General features: G+C 35.9%; 1 long non-coding RNA gene across 1 annotated transcript in view; it reads right to left on the reverse strand.

Annotated features, from left to right (window-relative positions):
- Positions 1-926: 926 nt before the first annotated feature.
- Positions 927-6,174, reverse strand: part of LOC118599468 — an 18,378-nt gene continuing 13,130 nt past the window's right edge. Inside the window, exon 3 of the long non-coding RNA XR_004948845.1 lies at positions 927-1,041. This is a non-coding gene — a long non-coding RNA (uncharacterized LOC118599468). The remainder of the gene's footprint in view (positions 1,042-6,174) is intronic.

A 6,174-nucleotide genomic window follows, 5' to 3' on the forward strand; every position in this document is an offset into this window, starting at 1 on the left:
AAAACCTCATTAGATAACAAATTAGCCAAATATGTTAGCATGTTGCTAAAACATTAGCTAAACTTAAAATTAGCCTTAAAAACCTCAGTAGCAACACAGTAGAGTCCTTAACATCCTGAATGCTTTGATACCAAATTTGCATAATTTGCAGAAAGTGCACAAATATTTAAAGAATTCCGTGAACAAAAAGGAAAAAAGTGCAAAATTTGCGTAAAGTTTCAATAATTGCATAAAATTAAAAAATATATATATTGAAGTAAAAGTAAAAGCATGAATGTCCTAGACATACTGAATGTTTTTAATTGTATAAATTTGATACATTTTCTATTGATTTTTAATAAATTTTAATATATAGAATTAAATCTTGAACGTAAAATCTACAAAGTAAAGTAAAGTACAAGCACTAAAGTGCGTACTGAGCAAAACATTTTGATACCAATATTACAGAAATTGCTGAAAATGTGATTGAGTCTTTACAAATTAAAAAACATACAAAAGAATAAATACAGAATAATAATGATAAAGAGAAACAGGATCACTATAGTGTGATTACTTACAAATACTATTTGATGTCAAATGGAAAAAAAGAAGTGGCAAAATAAGAGATTTATTTAACATTGTAGAGAGTAAAACAGGCGTGTTTCTGCGTTTAGACACATTTTGATGCATATTTTGCTCCCAAAGTGACTGATCATTGATGAAAACATCCTTTTCACCAAAGCTTTTTCCCAAACTATATTCTGTATCCTCACTTTTCAGTACGCTGGTTTGCCATTCCTCTAAAATCCTCCCACACATTTTCTCTAAAATGTTTTCCAGTTCACTGGATAGAAAACAATTCCACCTGCATGAAAACTCTCTGCCCCTTCTCCCACCTTTACCACAACACATCACCTCCTCCCTCTTCCTCCCTTCCTTTCACAGTTCAGGCACATCAGCAGGCTTTAGAGGCACAACCCTGAGCTTTGTGATTCTCCACTCAATATTTCCTCGTCAGAAAGAAGTGGCAGACCCGCAGCAGCGAGGGGAAGAGTGCAGCGCCTGGAAGAGGGACATTAATGAGCGGCTGGTTCATGAGCTATAGGCCAGACCAACTCTGAACCGGAGACCGCGGTCATCCAGCAGCTGAGGGTGGTAGCGTTAGCGGGCTGCCTGCTCCCGAACATGATGTACTGCAGTCAGGGATGTGATTAATTAATAGCATTGATTTAATACCGATTCTTTGCACCCCACCAAGGCTTCAACACACTGTTGGAAAGCAATATGTTTGGAGAGAATCGCAGCCAGCTCGAGCATTGAAAGGATGTATCAGTGCAAGAAAGTAACATAACAATAAATTAGAGATCCAGTTATTACAAGTTTGTTGGCCAATTCTGATACCAAATTTAGACTAGTGTGATCGGCGGATACAAATCTTTGTCACTTTCTTTCAAGAAGCACACTAAAAAACAAACTATACTTTTAATTAAATTAGTTATTTTAGGGCTTAACAAAAACATGAGGATTGAAATGCTTTATAAAATGTGTGTTTGTTAAATTAACACAGTAGAACAGAGAAGTGAAGACTAAAAAGATTTAAAAAAATGTTTTTTTTTAGACCTAACTTATGGTTTTTCACATGTTGAGGTGCCTCTCCTTCATCCACTCCAATGAAAATGTCATTATTAACATGTTCTTGTGGCATTTTGGACATATATATTTAGAACAATAGAGTTTATATAGAGTATATAACAAGAACATTTCTTTATTCAAATGATTGTGAATCAGTAGCAGATGAAAAGCTTAGTTTGAAAAAAAAAAAATCATATTACATGTTCTTGTAGCATTTTTCCTCATGATTGTCATGAGCGAGTCTTAAATCCTCTTGTTAATTTTCTGCAAGTGCGAGTAACACCAGGCTGAACCCATCAAAAGCTTAAATATTTCCCTTCAAAGATTGATACGATTCGGCTTCTGGTTTCCAGTTATCTTTGGGACAAATTGAATCGGTTCTAAATGTTGTTCTGGCCGTACTGAACACTAAAGCAGAGCAACGATGCTTCTAAACTTGTTTTAACTGGAAAACCTCATTCACTGTCTCAGCCTGAAAGATCCACTGTTATTTTTTATTATTTTAGCTAACTTTTATTATTCCTTTGAAGACCCACTCCAATGAAAATCTTTTTTTTTTCCTTTCTTTTTTTATGCTTTTATCGTGCTATTGTTGCATTTTTCTCATGATGAAACACCATCACTTTTGGCAGGTAATTTTTACCCCGATATATTATACCCAATAAAAAATATTAGTCATAAAAATTGATCAAAATATGATAACACAATGATGAAATAGAAAAGTTTTCAATTATGGTATATATAACAAAATGAAAAGTAAAAACATGGAAAGATTCTTAAAAACATGCTCGAAAATTACTGAAAAATTAGGAATTTGAAAAATAAAAAAAAATAATGATGATACTGGTGACTTGGTCTTTGGTTTTAGACTTCACTAAGGGGCTCATGACATTCAGAAAAATGCAACACACTGAAAACCATTTGAGAGTCCTGTAGGGTTACATCCTGTTGAATCAGATGAAAACCAGTGGCTTGAAAAAGCTCCGGTTTATGACACAGCGACTGCCATGGGCGAGCCAAAGTCTTCCTTCTCTGCTACGATTCTGAAGCATCCACAAGCAGACAAATAGATCCCTGAACGTCTTCATTTTCCTCGTCTGAGCTGCCATCAGACTCAAAACTGTACGGCTGGATAGCTCCGAGTTGCTATGCTAAAGTTAGCTTGTGAGATGTTAAAGGGAGAAACAAAGGCATGCTGGGATATTAACTGAGAAAACTTTTGCACCAACTCATAACCCAAATTTTAGCTATAAACTGCATAATCATAACTAAAAGACGACTGGGAACGATTTTACATTAGAAAAAAATACAGTTGGAGTGGAACTTTAATTACACTATCTGATTGGCATCAACTACCTTCCTGTTAACGATCTCCAGCTCCAAGTTTTTAGTTGTGTTTTTGTCCGTCTACTTTAGGTAGAACTATACTCAAATATTACATCCAGTTAAATAAATCTGCAGGACTGGGCAGACATTTTCTGTCAGCTTTAGCCTCGACTCAAACGGCAAAAGTTGAATCTACGATAGCAGCAGAGGAGGATGCTCTGTAAAAAAGCTCTACAGATTGAGTTTTAGCCAGCAGTTTTCATCATTTTTGCTGGTTTGTGTATCATTTGTATGCGTCTTTATTGACTTCATTTAAACCACTAAAAGACAATTTAATCTAAAAACAGAGGAATGATTTGAATACGTTCACCAAGATGCGAAAAAAAAAAAAAATCCATTCCAAATCTGAAAGATGCTGCCCTGCTGGTCAAAGGCAATCACATGGAAAAATTATCTGATAATGGTCAATTGATCGGTGCATCGCTGCAATAAATATTATTTAAAGCCAAATAACTGGAAAAGCAAAGCCTGCAAAAAGTCTGAACAGGATAAAATATTCAGCAAAAAATAATGTTTTGAAAATGCCAAACAATACTTTAAAACACCAATCAGATTACATCCGAAGTGAGCAGGAAAACTCATATTAAAAAAAGAAAAAAACAGCAGATGCAACTATTATGATGGAGTGGATTTGCCATGGATAAAACATGGTGTCAGCTTTTTTGTGTTTAATTATTAAACATGCTGCCTTTTACATGAGATGAATGTTGAGCCTTCAGCAATGTGTGGAGCTATGTTCAGACTCTTCTGGAACAACAAAAGAAAAGCAAGATAACAAATCTGATGGAAATGTGAAGAGAGCTCCAAACATGTCAGGAGGATTCTGCAGTCCACTCTGCTGCAGCCGCTGCAGCCGCTGCTGTGAAAACACCACTCCTCCACACATTCTTCTCTCAAACTAAAACACTTTGATCTAAAAGCTATGAAATATTCACCATTAAATTAGACTTTATTTTAACCCAGAAGTGTCATTTAAAATTCATAACAGTGGAACTTTGGCACAGAACCGTTTCCTTGTGCTTGCTCTCTGGCAGTGTTGTCTTCTATATATGAAGTTGCTTTTTAGTGTTAGGCTTTAAAAAAAAGAAAGTGTCTCTAACTAAGAAATATTTATTAAAATTATCTTGAAAATAGCTTCCATTTCCATATTTATGACTAACATGTACAGACTAATGCCACAGAGGGATGCTGGTTTGCAAAAAGCTGGTGCATATTTTGGCTAGCTGTCTGTCAATCCTTGTAACACCAACATAAAAGTATTGTCATCCTTCTGTGTGTTAAATATGCATTGTGCAAAAACACATTTTTACAGTAAAGATTTCCGAAACAGGAGACGGAGTTTTCCTCTTGCCCAATTCTGCAATTAGTACAAGAGATTACATCAAGGTCCTCAATGTAATCTCTTACCTAAATAGTGCTGCTACAAACAATTATTTTAGTAGTCAACTAATCATTGATTATTTTTTTAGATTGAGTAATTGGGTCATGCACAAACTGGATGTACACACATTTTAACCATCACTAGCTTTAAACTGACTAAAAACTAGATATATTCACACTAGCATTATCTGTGATAATAGCTGAAAACGCTGAAGATGATCGCCAGCTAAAATATTAGCTAAACTCCAAAATAGCCAAAAAAAGTCTAAATTAGCTAAAATAGCTAGCATGTAGCTGAAACGTTAGCTAAACCCCAAATTAGCTTAAAAAAATAAAAAAATCCTAAATTAGCCAAAAACAGCTAGCATGTAGCTGAAATATTAGCTAAACTCCAGAATAGCCAAAAAAGTCTTAATTAGCTAAAATAGCTAGCATGTAGCTGAAACATTAGCCAAACTCCAAATTAGCTGAAAAAAACAAACAATTGTAAATTAGCCAAAACAGCTAGCATGTGGCTGAAATATTAGCTAAACTCCAGAATAGCCAAAAAAAGTCTTAATTGGCTGAAATAGCTAGCATGTAGCTGAAACATTAGCCAAACTCCAAATTAGCCGAAAAATACTGAAACAATTGTAAATTAGCCAAAACAGCTAGCATGTGGCTGAAATATTAGCTAAACTCCAGAATAGCCTGAAAAACAAAAAAGACTAAATTAGCTGAAACAGCTAGCACATTCCTGAAATGTTAGCTAAACCCCAAATTAGCCTAAAAAAATAAAAAAAAATCCTAAATTAGCCAAAATAGCTAGCATGTAGCTGAAATATTAGCTAAACTACAGAATAGCCTAAAAAAACGTCAATAAAAGGCTAAAATAGTCCAAAAAGCTAGCATAATGCTATTATAACTTTCAACTTTACTACACTCTGACTCCATATAATATATAGTATGACTAATCGACTATTAAATAGTAGCGCCCCTAACTATAAAAAACAGAACGTAAGTAAACACTAATGGATTTATTTGGAATGAATTGGATTTTAGCAACTGTTAGAAATCCTAGATTGTCCTGGATCTCATATTTGTCTTAAATCCTATAGTTGCACCTGTCAGTTGCCCCATACTGGTGATGTGGGTTTTTGGGGTTGTACGGCCCTGTAGAGGGTCATAGGCAGGAGCAGCCACATCTTAAGGGGAGTACAGGTGCGTCTTAAAGTTTTCTTGAGGATTGTACAACCACCTTAAAGGAGTAGGCATTTGTAAGGATGAGTCAAGTTGTCTGCACTGATGACGTACAGGTGGTGCTGTTGTACGGTGCCCCTTAAACCCACACTCTGGTCATTAGTCAGGTGCAAGAACTGGTGACTTACTAACCGTAAACAAATGCTGCACGCACTATGCCGATATGGGTCAGAGAGAAACTACGCTCTGATTGTCTAATTTACTCATTTTAACAATGAGACTGTATGTGAGGAGCATGCAAGAGGAGCAAGGAGGACAAACTTATGAAATGTATTCTCACTCCCAACTCGACATAAATGAACATATAGTTCGGGCCCCCTCTGGATCTCTTTTTGAAATTCTGGGCGTCTCCAACTCTTTGTTCCCTTTAAATTTTGGTTCCAAACCTTTGGGCCATGAATCGGTCCGAGGGCTGTTTGGTACCTGGCCACAGATGGAAAAAATGCACATATTAACCAGGGGTCCTTAGGGACAGTAGCCTAACCCCCTATTGGTTCTGCGTTAGCTACCACGTCTGGTACCGCGCCCCAACCCGGAATTTAATGGGACTAGATCTAA

This window comes from Oryzias melastigma, linkage group LG12 (assembly GCF_002922805.2).
Source record: "Oryzias melastigma strain HK-1 linkage group LG12, ASM292280v2, whole genome shotgun sequence".
In the NCBI taxonomy this organism is placed as follows: Eukaryota; Metazoa; Chordata; class Actinopteri; order Beloniformes; family Adrianichthyidae; genus Oryzias; species Oryzias melastigma.